Genomic DNA, 18,006 nt, shown 5'->3' on the forward strand with positions numbered 1-18,006 from the left:
CTGTCAGGCACAAAAAAACTGGTAATTAGCTATCGGACACTCGCAGCCTTATTTTATTATTTTCGGGGAAAATGGAGAGAGAAACAATCGAAAAAGACTAGATTGTCCTATGTGGGTCAAGGATGTCAGTCTCTCACCTATTTTCTTTTCTTGTCCTCTTCCAGCCTGTGCTTCCTCACCGCGCCGCACGCCAGCGAGTGCAGCGCCTGTCGCCGCCGCCGTTTAGATTACATGTCCAAGGAGATGTGCCGCAACTGAAGGAGATATGCAGCAGCCTTGCCACGTCCAAGGAGCTCGTCAAGGCTCTCGTCGGCATCTGGGGCCCTGACGATGGCCTAAACCCGTCGACGGCGTCGCTGCTCTCCGCGCTGTGCGCCGAGCTCGACCTGGCATGCACCCACGTACGGCACCTCGCCACGGAGGACCGGCGGCACGGCGACGAGACGGCACGGATGAGGGCGCAGCTCGTCGAGGAGGCGCGGGAGTGGAGGAGCCGGCAGAGGGAGAAGGTCGCGGCGATGGTGCGTGTGGCGGCGGCGGAGCTCGACGGCGAGCAGAGATCAAGGCGACGCGCCGAGAGGGTGAACGCCAAGCTCGGGAAGGCACTGGCCGACGCGGAGAGGGAGCTTGCGGCGTCCCGGAGGGAGCTGGAGAGGGAAAGGAGGTCGAGGGAGCGGCTGGAGAAGGTCTGCGACAAGCTCGTCAGGGGCGGCCTCGCCTGCGGCGTGGACGACGTCAGGGGAGGCGAGGAGGAGGTGAGGCGGGAGGCCCAGAGGGGCGCAGGAGGAGCTGGAGAAAGAGAGGGAGATGCCGTACCTCGCCGACGAGCTCCGCAGGCCTTCCGGTGCGCCGCCACCAAGGCCTTCCCACCCGCGGCGCCGCTCACTGCCACACTATCCTCGCGCTCACGGCCTCAGTGCTGCCACCTCCGCCGCCACGGAGGGACTGCCGACTAGCTTCGGTGAGGGCGGCGATGGATTGTGACGACCATCTTCAGCGAAGTAGTACAGGGGTAGAATCGTACTCTCACCTCAGTTTCTCTCTCCGTTTTTCCCGAAAATAATAAAATAAGGCCATAAGTGTCCGAGAGCTAATTACCAGTTTTTTTTGCCCGGCAGCAATTTCGTGTTTTTGCGGTGTCCACCAGCTAATTACAGGTTTTTTGGATGCCCTGTGGCAAATTTTGCCTAGAAAAATTGAGTTTCACGTAAATACCATTCCATAAATAGAGTTGGATAAAATGTTAGTATTAACAACCTAAACGGCTAGACATCTACGCTAGAAAGCCATTTCTTTCCAATTAAAATGGTTTTTCAACTAGGTCTAAGCCCCCCGGTAGAGCTTGAGTATGAGCTTCGGGAGGGAGGCATGAGCTCGCCATGGGCTTATATCATTGTCATCAAGGTCAAAACATGTGGAAATCTTGTGAGGATGCCACATAAACGTGGGCCGTCCCATTCCTATTGCCCCTTCATCATGGTCAATTTTTTTATGGGACCTCCAAGCAGATCATTTTCTAGGTTTGTGACGCAATGACATCAACTGAGACCGCAAGACCTTGTACGTAGTGAAGCTAGGAACTGCGTACCTCTGCCTTGTACCATCAAGCTCATCGGACGTGACCGTCGATCACATTCTCCTTCAGCTTCACCACCACCGTACCGGTAACCCCAACAACCCTAATGCTGACACTACTTAATTTGTAGTCGCAAACCCTAGCCCTAGCTCCTTGTCATTTGATGATTCTAAGCCTCATATGGAAGAAGCCGAGGAGTGACGGATTGACAAGCTCAACCTACTGCAGGATGATGTGCTCGTCTACATTCTGCACGAGCTAGGTGCTGAGTGGTGGCGGCGACTCAGCATTGGTGCTGCTACGTGGCGTCAATAGTCTAGCTTATTTCTCGGCCACAATGAGAGTAAACAATAGATAGGGAGAGAGGGGCACTTTTGTCAGTTCTCATGTAAAAAAAAAGCAAAATCATTTTATTAATTTGTATGAAATGGTGGAATGGTGGTGAAATCACCCTGTTCACAACATTTTATCCAATCCTATTTGCAGGATGGCATTTTGGCAAAGCCTATTTTTTACGATGGCATAATCTCAATTTTCTTATTTTTGGAGATCAGTTCTTCTATGTATTTTGATCTCCGGGGGATTCTTTGTCTATTTATGGTTTACTTTTATCCTTCAAATCAAATCTTTATAATTAAGATTTTATTTCACATCTACAACTTACTTTTAACTTTAGTGCCATGGCCACGGTACGCTCAAAGTTATTTTAGGAGCCTAAAATTTATAAAATTTCCTTCATTCGTTTAAAGAATTTGGCCACCCAAATGGTTATGCATTACAATTGCAGTGAAAAGTATTGATAACCAATAGGAATTCGCTTTTGGCGGCTAGCTTTTATGGGTTTTGGTTGTGCTTGTAGGAGCACGTCCTTTGTCATAATGACAAGGTGTCTTTGAGGAACTATATGAGCAGGTATCATCTTCCGTTATACTTTCCCCGTCCTAAAATACAAGGGATTTTGATTGAAGGTAACAATTCCTAGTACTACGAATCTGGATATGCGTCATGTCTAGATTTGTAATACTAGAATATATCACATCCGACCAAAATTTATTATATTTGGGACGGAAGGAGTACTCCCTCTCTAGGTGTCCCTCTCTAGTCGGGGGCTCTATGCGTAGGCTTTGGCACTAAACAAAGGAGACATATGCACCCATCTATTGCTAGGGCCTCTATATTCCTGGCTATGCCACTCGATGAAAGAGAGGCATGTGGGAACCTAGAAGGACAATAGGGCGCAATTCAGTGGAGAGGAGCCGGAAAGAGCTGTAGAATGCGTTTAGGAATCACCTAAATGGTAGGAGGCTGGCACTTATTGTTTTGTCAATAAATATTAGTAACAAATGATGAAATATAAATTAATTGTTCTAGAGTAACTTTGATCTTTTTAACGTGCAAAAAGCTTGCGTGTCGACATATTAGAAGGAAGCAAATACTCCCTCTGTTTCAAAATGTTTGACACCGTTAACTTTTTTAATACGTGTTTGACGATTCGTCTTATTAAAAAATTTAAGTAATTATTTATTCTTTTCATATCATTTGATTCATTGTTAAATATACGTTCATGTATCTTTTTTTAATAAGACGAATGGTCAAACATGTGCTAAAAAGTCAACGGTGTCAAACATTTTAAAACAGATGGAGTACTAGTTTACAACCAGCCAGCTGCTAGCAGCAGCGGCTAAAAAAAAAAAAGAGGAACGAATACACACGGTGCGTGGCTGCGTGCGAAGACGAAGAGAGCTACTGAGGAAAAACACAAACTCCAGGGAAGCTAACGAGGAAGCAAGCAACTCAAGCAACATTAGCCTGGGTGGCCTAGGTCCAGCAGGCAGCAGGGTGCTAAAATGGTGGGCCCCTGAGAGCAATTTTGATCTGAGGAATAAGGATCCATAATGGTGTTTTTCTATGCAAATTTTTGTTCCTTTTGACTGGATCACTGCTACAAATTAATTGACACTAAAATGACTCTTCAAATAAGGCATACACGTATGGCCATTAGGGTTCAATCTCTGGTTTTCGGCATATGTATTGTGGGTGCCGATATCGCGAAATTTCAAAAATTTTGATCAGAAATTGTTTGATTTTTTATAAAAAAAATTAGTTAAATTTGAATAAATATCGCCAAATTAAAAAAAATATTTTTTTGTCCATTATAATATCATATCAGGGATCCAATAGACCGAAATTTCGTTTCGGAATTTTGAACCCTCAGATTCACCGTGAGCTACTAAATTCTTTAGTGAACTGTCGTAGGCTCGTAGCTGTCCGTTATATCCAGAACGCTCGTATGGGAGTTCATCTCATACTTGGAGAATTTGTAGCAGCCAGCGAGCCGGCGATCAGTGGCGGTGAGCTCGCCGTCGCCGTCGTACGCCACCTGCAACGTGGTCAGGCGTAGGATTGGAAATTCTGGAACAAAATTTTAAAAATTTCGGTCATTTTGGACCCCTCCGTTACGATATTATTTCGGCCATATTTTTTTTGTTTGAATTTTGGTAATATTATTTCAAATTCAACTAAATTTTGTTTTAAATTTCAGCATTTTTGTGAGCACCGATCAAATCGGCTAAACCGATATGTTTAACCCTGGTCAGGTGGAGCACGCACTTGTCCCCGTCGCACAGGCACTTTTCCTCGTCGTCGCCCTCGGGGCGCTGCCTCTTCGTGCACCCAGCCTGCAGGGACCTGGACGAACACCTTATCCTTCCCGACCTTCACCTCTGGCGCCGGCTCGCCGCTCGCTGCGGCGGAGGCGGACACGACGTGGCAGGCGCAGAGGCGCCCGTCGGTGCGTAGCCTGTTGGTGTCGGAGTAGTGTGGAGGCCGACCCACGAGCCGAGCTCGCCGTCGTAGTGGCCGTGGCCTCTGAACGGCAGCAGCCAGTCGCCGCGGCGCGTCCAGCAGACGTCGCTGTCCTTGCTGTAGAAGAAGGTGCCCTCGACGTCGACGCCGCCCGACCGAAACGGGTTCATCGCGGAGAGGAAGAAGCTAGGCGCGTCCCCCGGGGTGCACGTACGGCGTGCTTTTCTCGCACGGGACTCCATGACATCTGCGTGTTCGGCTCTGAGCTCCGCCAACACCATGGGTCGACGGCGTCGCCGCCGTCGTAGAGATGTCCTGTTGTACGCGTTCTTCCGGTCATCGATCGCCAGGTACAGGTGCTTCTTCGCCGCGATCTCGCCGGCTGCGCCGTTTGTGGCATCCGAGGAGTTGCCTGATCGTGGGCCTATGATCAGGTGGCGGGGACGAAGAAATGCTGGGACGTCGGTGGCGTCGTGGCGGCGGACGGGGCGCCGGAGATGGGAGAGGAGAGGGCTGCGCAGGCCGGCGAAGGATCGGCCGCGACATTGTCCGCGACCGCGCCGGCGCTTAGGGTTACGTACACCATGCGTGACACCATTCGATCTCATGGCTATGTTTTTGTGCCTCCTCTATGATTGATGGGCTTTGGTCTACCTCTCGGCCTTTCCCTCTGGCCCAAGATGGCCCAGCCCAATTGTTGTTAGTTTACTAAATGGCAAATTCACGTACGGAGTAATATTTTTATGTCGCAAAATCTAAATCGAGAGCACTCTCGATTTAGTCGTAACGAGTGACCTCTATTTAGATATATGCTAACTTGAAGAATCTTACTTTACTATAGCACTAATCCATGAAGTAAGTAGGGGAAATATTTCTATCATCTAAGCTTCAAATAAAATTTTCTCTTAAATTACTCATCTGATTACACCGGTGTGTTCGTAATAATTAAAATCTTTACAACAAGATCTCACATAATTATATTTTGATGAAAAATCACAAATTACTTTTATGATTTGTCTAAATTACATTTAGATTTCACTAAGTTACTTCTTAGAAATATAAAAGTAAATTCAGTAAAGCCTAAACGTAATTTACATATATTATAGAAGTAACTTATAATAAAAAGAAAAAGAAAGTAACTTTAATTAATTCCTTTTTTCATTGAATAAATTATCATATATATAATTATCATATATATAGGTTACTTTTGATTAAAATACTTCCTATATATTCATAATGCTCTGAGGTGATTACTTTTATTATTGTTTTTATTTTTAGTTAATTCCATAATTTGTGCTGATTAATTCAATTTCTAGATAGAGTCATGTTTTTATCTCTACAACGGATTTACTTTAAATGATATGCCAAAGTTATCTTCGTTTTGTTCTAAGTTACTTCTATAATATATGTAAATTACTTTTAGGTTTTACTGAATTTACTTTTATATATCTAAGAAGTAACTTAGTGAAATCTAAAAGTAATTTAGACATATTATAAAAGTAATTTTTGATTTTTCATCAAAATATAATCATGTGAGATCTTGTTGTAAAGATTTAATTGTTACAAACACAACGGTGTAGTCGGATCGTAGATCGGATGAGTAGTTTAAGAGAAAATTGTATTTGAAGTATAGGTGGATGGTGTCTCTTACAGATAGAGTGGTAGCTGGTTTAGATAAACTTAGTGGTAGCTGTGTAGTTACGTCCTTTATATGTACTATCAAAATTTAAATTATTATTGGTAGAGTCATATAACAACGACTTCGCCAAGAATTGAACTCTTACCGGTAGAGTCATATATCAACGACTTCCCCAAATTTTATTGGTTAACATCATCTTCTTTGCCCAAATTGACGCAAAAGAAAAATCGAACTAATGCATGCAGCAAAAACGTCTCGAGACATGCAATGGGGGAGCAAGGATTTATATACGAGACTAGGTAGAAAAGGTTGTTATTTCGATCACAAGGGGCTAATATGGCATTCCAAAATTTCAGATTCGGGGAAATATCAATCGGCAACTAAATAGAAGAGGCGAATACATATTGTATTGTATGAACAATTTTAGTGAACGGCTGGAGTTAGTACTTCAAATTCAAAACCGATATGTTATCGTTATATTGGGATAGATTGTTTGTGTTTCAAATAAATTTTTTTGGGAAAATCCGAAATTATTATACCATTTATATGTGCAATCTATGAACATTATTATTCTGGTTAATTTATTATTATTATTATAGTAGCACATCCGACCGAGCCAGCCTCATTTAACGGGCAACTAGCATTGCAACAAAGGCAGAATACAAATAGCTACTCCCTACACCCAATCATATAAAGCACACACACATTTTAAGTCTCAACTTTTTAAAATATTTAACCAACAACTATCATAATATGAATTGAATTTTGTTTGCTGAAAATAATATCGTTGAATTGACATTTTACTTTCATATGGTTATAATTTTGTTGCTACAAAAACTTATAGCATAAGCAATTTTATCATCATTAAGAAATTACCCAAAAATACTACATTTTTTACTATGAAATTTGGTAGATATCATAATGTTTAGTGAAAAATTTAGATACCACGAGGTATTCTAGATATGTGTTATGTTTGTATGAGATTTAATATACTATACAATAGTAATTGCTTGTGGGTGATGATGTGACATACTTGTATGTTATACCACGGGATACCATCTCGAGCGAGTGGGATGGTATCGCCTCCTCCCGCACCATCTCCTTGAGCCATGTCTTCTCCTCCGCGTGCGCCACTGCTGATGCTGTGCCTCCTGTTGTTGCTTTGCTTCGGTGAGAGCTGTTGATGATGCATGACTCCTGTTGTTGCTGTTGCTCTGCTCCGGCAAGACGATGAAGAGCGTTGACGATGCCCAGCGGGGCGATACGGCAAGAGAATGAGTATGCGCATGGCGAGTCGGTGACAAGACGATATGATGATGGCTTCATGGTCGTGGTTGTGGCTTGCTCGTAGCTACCGCCTATGACCGTGCCGATGCAAACACTCGATGATGTGGGGTGTGTACAGCGGAGGATGCAGCCTTAGCGACGAGCTCCGGCGTGGGGCATGGACAGCGGAGGACGCGGCCATCGGCGACGAGCCTGGCGTGGAGCGTGGTGGAGGAGAACGCGGCCGCTGGTGACGAGCTCTGGCGTGGAATGTGGATGGCGGAGGATGTGGCTGCACCGGTGATGATCTCGGTCATGGGATGTAGGGCCGCCACCACCGAGCTCCAGCATGTGGAGTGACGGTGAAGGACATGCTCAAACGCGGAGGACACGACCACTGACGATGATGCCTCGGTGCCTGGCTCCTGATACCTAGTAGAAATCACCTGATATCTGGTAGGTATCGCTCTACTATTGATGAGTATCCGATGGTATCAGCGGGAATCAGCCAATACCTATAAGTATCACATGATATCTTGTAAGTATCACATAGTACCTGATAGGAATCGTTTGATACCTCGCAAGTATCATTTGATATGTAGTAGAAATCGCCTGATATCTAATAGGTATCACCTGATACCGGTTAGATATCAGGATACATGATACCTCAGAAGTATCATGTCCTGATACCTAACCGGTATAATCCAGTTCAAACAGGATTCCATTGTATAGCATCCCCCTAACATTGACATCATCATTGATGTGGTAGATATAGTGTATCACACCTGGTAGTCGGGTATCATGTTCGGTACCAATAAATATCATACATGATACCACATAAGTATAGAGTGACGTCAGTTTTGACATGAATATGACGCCATTACTTAAAGTATCCGTCTGAACGGGGTACCGTTTTCGAGCCGTTCTATTTTTTAAAGGATAGAATTATTACGCAGTAATGATGCAATATTGAAATATTTTACGTCAAATATAAAATGATAAAAAATATAATTTAATTTAAAATTAAGCTCTAAATTCCCTAATTATTTTTTTTTGCCAAGTGCCGATGTGATTTTGTAAGTTCCGCAACAACTTTTTTACTAGTCTAGACAAAGAGTAAATTGCGTTGATGGTACAATAACTTGGCAGGTGGGTGCGATTAGGTGCAAAAACTTGAAAACCGAGCGTAGCGGTACAATAACTTGGATAGGTGGGTGCGCTCATGGTGCAAAAGTTGCCACGCCATTGTTCCACCTCAGCGAAAGTGCCACATTAGCATTGACGCGAAAGGCCTATCTCATTTTATAGAAAACCCCATAATATGATTTCTTGACGTACAAATATCTCCCTTCATCTTTCTTACGTGATCCTGATTGAGAGGTGGTTGCGCTGGTGGCGACGCAACGGCGGCGGCGGCGACAACGACGAGGGAAACCGTGCAACTACGTCGCGGCGGCGACGAGGGCTCTGTGTGCCACACTAATTCAAGCCCTAAACCATAACCAAACCAATTCAAGTCCACAAACTGCTGCTGTCGACGTGATTGCCGCAAGCTTTGGGATGGCTCCGACTCGGCGAGTTCTTTGAGCTTCTGCTCCTTGTTATAGTAAATCACTTGCTGATGGTTGTAGATTTCTATTTTTCGTTCAATTGATGGATGATTGCAAAGTTAAGGTCTCATTGATCTGTACGATGGCTGCATTATTTTGGTCTTTCACTTGAATATCCTGTTATTTGTTATTTGTTAGCGATATGCCCTAGAGGCAATCATAGAGATGATTGTATCACATACTATGTTTACATATTTGTCCGACATTGTTCCTTGAAATAGATAACTCCTTATTGGTTAATGAATATGTGATTCTTTCATGAGACTCTTTATGTTGTTTGTTGCTATTTCTAAAGGATCCCTGATCAAATATCATATGTGGAACAAATATGTTTAGATGATCAGCACATGTATTAATTGATGATCATGTCTCATGGATCATGATATAGAGATACCAAATTAATAATGTGAACACATGTTAGTGAACATATTGTTGGATAGACCCAACATGAGACACTGCAAGAGCCACATGTGTTGTGTCATCAGTGATCTCATTTAGTGTTGGTGTTAAATCCTTAGACATGAGATTATCATGGTTCCTAACATGTGTAGTAGCTTACTTAGGGACTGCTAAACGCTACTCTGTAATTGGGTAGTTATAAAAGTAGTTTTCGGGTATGCTATGAAACATGTAGTGGGATATGAATAATCAAGATGGGATTTGCCCCTCCTATGGAGAGATATCTCTGGGCCCCTCGATGTTGTAGATTATGGAAGTGCATGGCCATGCCAAAGGTGATTGAGGAGTCAATCACAAGTTATATAATCTATCAACAGGTTCGAGTGAATGATTGAGCTATTAGAGGATGGCACATATCTAGCCTTGAGCTTAATCGATATCGTGGGGCAAAGGGGTTCTTACAAGTATACACTAGAGGTTCAGCCGATATGATCTTTATGTATGCTCGGTGGGTCAATACGTTCTGCAAGGGGCCGCTGTTGACGCGTGGACCGAAAAGGAGTTTTCGGGTTACAGCCGAGTATATATGAACCTACAGGGTCGCACACTTAATGGGCCGGAATAAGAGGATTGGATGGAGATCCAATATGAGCTTAATTCCGATAGGGATCCAAATAGGAATCCTACGGGCCTTGGAGGCCCGAGTGATGGATCCTATATATTCGTGAGGGGTGTGACCAGCGGAGGCATTGCATCACGTGAGAAACCCTAGCCGTCACTTCCCTCCCCGAGCAAAACCCTAGCCGTGCGCGGGTGCTTGCACATCTGCGCGTGGTGTTCTGTCCCTGTACGTGTAGATACCGGTAGAGGCACCGCTGGTTTGCGGTGCTGATCAGCGTGGGAGTACGGCGAGGAGAAAGCACGAGGAGGAGAAGGTCGAGCCGGTGCGATCGACTACTTCCTCTACATCGACGCGCGCTACTTCGCGAGAGTTCCTTCGACTTCTCAGCGTCTTCTTCCGCTGTGCAGCGCGTCGAGTGGTAACGATCTATGATCTAATACTTGCATGGTTCCTGGTTTACGTGATAGAAAATTTTGTTTTATGCTATCGTAGCCTACGCGTATCCCAACATTATTACAATGCAATGAAGTGATATAATGGTACTAGCCACGAGATTGGTTGTACTGTAATTATTGGTGTTTCCTGTAGCTGTATACGATATAAGAGTAACATTGGCAATGATAAATTCTTGCTATATGTATTTTGTACCCTTATGAGCATAATATAATTAGTTCAATAATCTGCAAATAATCTTAGTGTATTATTTTCCTTATGCGGGTATAACACATCACCAATTATTTTGTATTGCAGGCCATAAGGAGGAAGAATTCACAATTGAACTGCATCATGGTGGGTTTTTTTTGTGGAGTTGGTAGTAGCAGAATTTATTTGGATGAGAAGGTGGATTGGTTTGATCATTGCGACACTGACACATGGTCTTCCTTATGGCTTGATGATTTTATTGAGCAACTAGGATATGATAATTCTGAGAGGAAGGTTAAGGTTTATTGGTTATTGCCTGGGAAAACATTTAGTGATGGGCTAAGGAGAATAAATTCTGATGCAAGCACTAACAGCATGGTTGCATTAGTACCAAGGTTCAGATCATTGCTTTTGTACATACACGGATCATCAGGATATTGTGGAATCGATTAATTGGGATGATGTAGCTCTTTCAGCCCCAACTACTTTACCTATTGTGGCTAGTCCCAGGAGAGTCGCAATGAGTCAGAAGGTTTGTGATGATCAAGTTGCAAAAGGTGATAAAATTGATGATGAGGATGACAGTGAATTAGATCCTGACTTTATTGATAGTGATTATGAGGCTGACAAGGGGGATGATGATGTTTTTGACAATTGTGTTGACCAAACCGAAAATGCTGAGGCTAGCAAGCTAGTAGTTGAGCTTCCTAGATGTGATCCAGATGATGAAGGTTTGCTGCTACCAGAGTCATCTGATCAAGATGATGGGGCATCAAGTTGAAATTTAAGAACTTTGTGGCTGATGTGGACATGGAGTCACCTATCTTTAAGGTTGGGATGTTGTTTAATGATGCTATTGAAGTTAGGCGGGCAATAAAACAATATAGTGTAAAAAATAGAGTTGCAATCAGATTTGCAAGAAACACCAAGAAACGAATAGAGGCCAAATGTGCTGAAGAATGCCCATGGATGTTAAATGCCTCTGAGGACAGCAGGACAAAATGTTTTATGATAAAACAATATGTGGATGGTCACAAATGTCAAAAAGAGTGGGAGCTGAATTATGTAACTGCTAGATATCTTGCAAATAGGTATATTGAAAGCTTTAGAGATAATGATAAGATGACACTCAAGAGTTTTGCTAAAGTAGTTCAAAAAGACCTAAATGTAACACCATCAAGATACAAACTAGGACGAGCAAGAAGGTTAGCTATGGAGGCTATACACGGTGATGAAATAGCTCAGTATGATATGTTATGGGATTATGGACAAGAGCTTAGGACATCTAATCCAGGTAGCAAATTTTTCTTGAATCTACAGAATATGTGCTTCCATACATGCTATGTATCATTTGATGCTTGCAAAAGAGGCTTCTTAAGTGGTTGTAGACCTATCATTTTTCTTGATGGATGCCACATCAAAACCAAGTTTGGTGGACATTTATTGACTGCAGTAGGCATTGACCCCAATGACTGCATCTATCCTATAGCCATGGCAATTGTTGAAGTGGAGAGTTGCATCTATCCTATAGCCATGGCAATTGTTGAAGTGGAGAGTAGAGCTAGTTGGGGGTTGGTTCTTGAATACTTTGAAAGAAGATCTCCTTATTGACAACACGGCACCGTATACTATTATAACAGATAGGCAAAAGGTATTCCTTACATCTCTATTTCATCATATTTTATTTTATTTTTAAACTTGATGATGGACTAGAATTCACCTTATTTTTAATTAAATTGTAGGGATTGGTGAATTTCCAGATTCAAAACAAAGATTTTGTGTTAGGCATCTATACCAAAACTTCCATGTTTTGCATAAAGGGGAGACTCTAAAGAACCAATTGTGGGCAATTGCAAGGTCCAGTTCAATACCGGAATGGGAATCCAACATGGAAAAGATGAAGTATCTTAGTACTGATGCTTATGGATACTTGGAGGAAATACCACCAAATCAGTGGTGCAGAGCATTCTTTAGTGATTTTCCCAAGTGTGATATTTTGCTGAACAACAATTCTGAGGTGTTCAACAAGTATATTCTTGAAGCTAGAGAGCTTCCAATCTTGTCCATGCTTGAGAAGATTAGGAGCCAGATCATGAATAGGATACATAATAAGCAGGAGGAGTGCGCAAAGAAGTGGTCGGGAAATATATGCCCAAAAATAAAGAAAAAGGTTGAGAAAAATGCAGAGATAGCAAATACATGCTATGTCTTGCCTGCTGGTAAAGGGGTGTTCCAAGTTACTGAGAAAGAACACTAATATATTGTTGACATCATAGCAAAACATTGTGAATGTAGGAGATGGCAACTAACAGGGATACCATGCAACCATGCAATTTCTTGCTTGAGGAGTGAGAGGATCAAGCCTAAAGATGTGGTGTCTTTTTGTTACTCAACAGAGAAATTTATGGAAGCATATGGATTTAATATAATGCCTGTTAGAGACAAAACTGCTTGGGCGAAGATGAATGGAGTGAAGGTCAACCCACCAGTTTATGAAAAGAAAGTCGAAAGCCTAGTAGATGTAGAAGAAAGTAGCCTCAAGAGCTTGAAGGAGGAACAAAAATATCCAAACATGGTGTGCAAATACACTGTAGCTACTGCCAAGGAGTTAATCACAGTAAGAAGGGACCACAAGAAGAGGAAGGAAGATATAAAAAGTGGAAAGCAGCAGGCCAGTGCTCCTTCTCTACAGCCTGTTCAAGAAGATGTTGTGCCTTTGCAGGTCATGCCTGATATTCTGAATAGTCAGACTAGTATTCTAACTAGTCAGCCAAACTACAACCAGTTAGACAATACCATATTGTCTTCCTTGATTAGAGAGGTTAGGCAATGCTTTCTCAATTCTCCATTTTGTAACTTTGTGAAACATTTTTCCACAATTCCAAGTACTTTGTGCAGAACACAATCAACAGCTCTTCTAGAGTTGCCCCTGGTCCATTGCCGGAATCAAATTTTATTGCCACAAACAGAAGGGCTGGAGTGGAGCCACCAATGTCGACCGCAACCAAAGAGGGCAGGGCAACAATTAGGAAGAGGATGGCAGAGCCAAGGAAGAGAAATGCACCACCTAATAAGAAATCGATGCCAAATAATGAAGCAGAACCGAAGAAAAGGAAGGAGACAAAGAAAAAATGAAAACAGCTAGTAATCAATTTTATGTGGAAAACATTAGCATATGTTTCAGTCAGAGAGTTTTATTTAGTTTCATACCAACCAGATAGACATGTTTCATAAGCTACATTAGTCTGATTTCCCTGTTCTTGAACCGTGTTTATTTTGCACCTTTTATTTTGTTATGGGCATGTTGATTTCTTCCTGAATTTCAGTATGAAAATTTCTACCTGGATTTATTTATGGACAAGAAAATGTCCCACATCATATATGCATATAGAAATTCCCTACATTGCAAGTGGTGGTCAAAACAAGCTGGCAAAATTATGACAGATTATCGCTTGGGCTGTTGGGCATAAAGTGTACCAAATGTCTCATTCAGACAGAAGCATACAATTCTGATTTTTTTCGTACCAATTTGGAAACAAATTATGTGAGGCAGCTTTTGATTGCATTTGGAAATCACTTACAGAGTACTTAATAAAAGCACAGAGGAACTTTAGATCACTTTCATCATAATTCCGTACATAATGAATTCACTCCCAGAGTACTTACAAAAGAACCTACAGGAACTATACATCACTTGCATATATACTTCTAGTTACATATATTTCTGATCATACTCCTTTACTTTTAAATACAAATTCTTCGTCTCCGGGTAATGCTCAACATAGTTTTAAGTTTGAACTAGGTTGGCTATTACGGGATGGTTTGTTGATATGGTAAAAGAGATTTGGTCTAGTGTTGATGAAGGTAATACTCCCATGGAGCGTTGGTAGGCTAAAATTCATCGTTTAAGACAACATTTGAAGGGATGGGCTAAATATACAAGCGGCATCTACAAAAAAGAGAAAAAAGAGTTATTAGATAAGTTGGATTTGCTAGATAAAAAAGCAGAAACCATTCTTTTGACTCAGGAGGAAATTGATATTAGAGTGTATTATAGAAATAGATTATCTACGCTTCTGAGAGAAGAGGAAATTAAGTGGTATCAAAGGGCTAAGACTAAAGATATCTTGGAGGGTGATTCTAATACTAAGTGCTTTCATTTGGTTGCAAATGGTAAGCATAGAAAAACAAGAATTTTTCAATTACAGGATGGTGATCAATTAATAAGGGGTGATGCGAATTTAAAATCGCATATTACCACTTATTATAAAGGTTTATTTGGTCCTCCAGATGATTATGATCTTCAGCTTGATGAGAGTAAAATTGATGATATCCCTCAAGTATCTTAATTAGAGAATGAGGCTTTAACTCAAGAATTTACCGAAAATGAGATTAAAGAGGCAATTTTCCAAATGGAACACAACAAGGCTCCGGGTGCTGATGGATTTCTAGCTGAGTTTTACCAAGTGTTTTGGAATGGTATTAAAGCCGACTTGTTAGATCTTTTTAAAGATTTTCATAATGGTACTTTGCCTTTATTCTCTCTTAACTTTGGTACTATTATTCTTTTGCCTAAGTGTGTGGAGGCCATGAAAATTCAACAGTATAGACCTATATGCTTACTTAATGTTAGTTTTAAAATTTTTACCAAGGTTGCTACAAATAGAATAATTGGCGTTGCTCAAAAAGTAATTAGTCCTACTCAAACTGCTTTTATTCCTGGGATAAATATTATGGAAGGGGTTGTTATTCTTCATGAAACTATTTATGAAATGCATCATAAAAATAAAAGTGGGGTAATATTTAAGATTGATTTTTAGAAAGCCTATGATAAAGTTAAATGGTCTTTTGTTCAACAAACGTTGAGAATGAAGGGCTTTTCTCCTAAATGGTGTCAATGGATAGCTTCTTTTGTTCAGGGTGGTCATGTTGGTATTAAAGTAAATGATCAAATTGGGAATAATTTTCAAACTTACAAAGGCCTCAGGCAAGGGGATCCTTTGTCTTCTATTCTCTTTAACATAGTGGCTGATATGCTAGCTCTACTAATTAAGAGGGCTAAAGATGTCGGTACCATTAATGGGGTAATTCCACATTTGGTGGATGATGGTTTATCTATTTTGCAATATGCTGATGATACTATCATCTTTTTGGAGCACGATTTACAACAAGCCAAGAATCTAAAATTGATTTTATCTGTGTTTGAAAAGTTGTCTGGCTTGAAAATAAATTTTCATAAAAGTGAATTATTTTGTTTTGGCCAGGCAAAGGACTTTTATGAACAATATTCTACTATCTTTGGTTGTAAGTTAGGTACTTTTCCTGTCAGATATCTTGGTATTCCAATGCATTTTAGAAAGCTTAGTTACAAAGATTGGAAAGTTATTGAACAAAGAATTGAGAAGAAACTTAGTAGTTGGAAGGGAAAACATATGTCTGTTGGGGGTAGACTGGTTTTGATTAATTCTGTTCTTTCTAGTTTAGCTATGTTTATGATATCTTTTTTTGAGATTCCAAAAGGGGTTCTTCAAAAAATTGATTATTATAGATCAAGAGTCTTTTGGCAAGGGGATGATCATAAGAAAAAGTACAGACTTACAAGATGGGATATTTTTTGACAACCCAAAGATCAGGGTGGTTTGGGTGTCCATAATTTAGAAATACAAAATAAATGCCTTTTGAGTAAATGGTTGTTTAAATTAATAAATGAGCAAGGGGTTTGGCAAGACTTATTGAAAAGAAAGTATCTTTATAATCAGTCTATTACCCAAGTTGATAGGAAACAAGGTGATTCTCATTTTTGGTCAGGTCTTATGAAAGTTAAGAATACTTTCTTAAACATGGGTTCCTGGATTCTGAATAATGGGGAACAAGTCAGATTCTGGGAAGATAAATGGCTAGGTAACTTGGCGTTTAAAGATAGGTATCCATCTCTCTATGTTATTGTTCGAAGGAAAAGTTCTTCAATTGCTATTGTTATGAGATCTGTTCCGCTAAATGTTTCTTTTAGGAGGGCTTTAGTTGGTCAGAATCTAGCAAAGTGGCATGAATTGTGTGCTTCTATTGTACATATTCAGTTGAATCAACAGAGTGATTGTTTTAGATGGAACTATCATCAGAATGGCCAATTTTCTGTCCGATCAATGTATCTGGCTTTAATAAACAATGGTTATATTGAGAGAAATAAGATTCTTTGGAAGCTTAACATGACTATCAAGATTAAGATCTTTATGTGGTACTTGCTTAAAGGGGTAGTGTTAACTAAAGATAATTTGGCAAGGAGGAACTGGAATGGAAGTTTGAGATGTTGTTTCTGTATGAAGAATGAAACTATTCATCTTTTTATGGAATGCCATTTTGCAAAGTTTATTTGGAGAGCTGTACGGTTCTCTTTTGGTCTTTATCCTCCTAATAGCATATCTCATATTTTTGATGATTGGCTTCTGGGGGTGGATAAGAAAAATAGGAAACTTATTCTCATAGGAGCTTCTTCTATATGTTGGGCTCTATGGTTGAGTAGGAATGATATGATTTTTGATAAATCACCATCTGTTTCATATATGCAGGTAATTTTTGAGGCAATACACTGGCTTAGGTCTTGGGCACTGCTACAAAAGTGTGATGAAGAGGGCGAGCGTTTAAAAGTTGCATGGCGTAATCTTGAGGCAATGGTTATGCAACTGTTTACCAATTTTGGATGTAGATTCACAAACAGAATTCAATAATTGTGTACTCCTTATCTTGTGTTGGTAAGTGTCTTCTTTTTTGTGCGAGAAACTTTTTATTTTGTGTGCTACTTTGTAATAATTGGTTGTAGCTCGTTGAGCAAAGGTTGGGATATTCTATTCCATTATCTAAAAAAATATATTGCAGAACATCCAAACCCCTGTAGAGGCAGCCAACACAGAGAAATGTCACTTCGTCAGTCCCAAAATTGCTCACCAGATTGAGGCATAGCTCCTGCGTGACTGCGCCTGCTGGTTGCTTGTCGTCGCGACAGGAGGTCCGGCGGGGATCCCATATACTCGTCGTGTCCGGCCGAGGCGGCGCCGCTGGCTGTGGATGAGGAGGGGAACATGGACTTGATGCTGTCGGAGACTCGATCTGTGCCCAGCGAATGTGGAAGGGAGCCAGCAGCAGACGCGGCACTGGTCATGGCGCCGCTGGTGTTGCCGAGCCTGTAGGATGTCGAGGTCGCCTGCTCGGTGACCTCGGGCTGCTCCGTCGACGCTGCGGCGGCCGGCGGCAGGGCCTATCTTTCCAATCTTTCTACCAAACAATGGGCAAACAGATACATCTGAAGAAGTAATTGTAATATAAAAGTTACTATGGACTTTTCTGTAAAATGAGATGGTCAATGCTAATGTGGCACATTCGCTGAGGTGGAACAATGGCGTGGCAACTTTTGCACCATGAGCGCACCCACCTAGCCAAGTTATTGTACCGC

The 18,006-nt window shown here is 41.4% G+C and overlaps 1 pseudogene; it reads left to right on the plus strand.

Moving 5' to 3' along the window:
• Positions 1-109: 109 nt before the first annotated feature.
• On the plus strand, positions 110-1,063 carry LOC127779361 (uncharacterized; annotated as a pseudogene).
• The last annotated feature ends 16,943 nt before the right edge of the window (positions 1,064-18,006 follow it).

The sequence above is a fragment of the Oryza glaberrima genome, chromosome 7, assembly GCF_000147395.1.
Source record: "Oryza glaberrima chromosome 7, OglaRS2, whole genome shotgun sequence".
Classification (NCBI taxonomy): domain Eukaryota; kingdom Viridiplantae; phylum Streptophyta; class Magnoliopsida; order Poales; family Poaceae; genus Oryza; species Oryza glaberrima.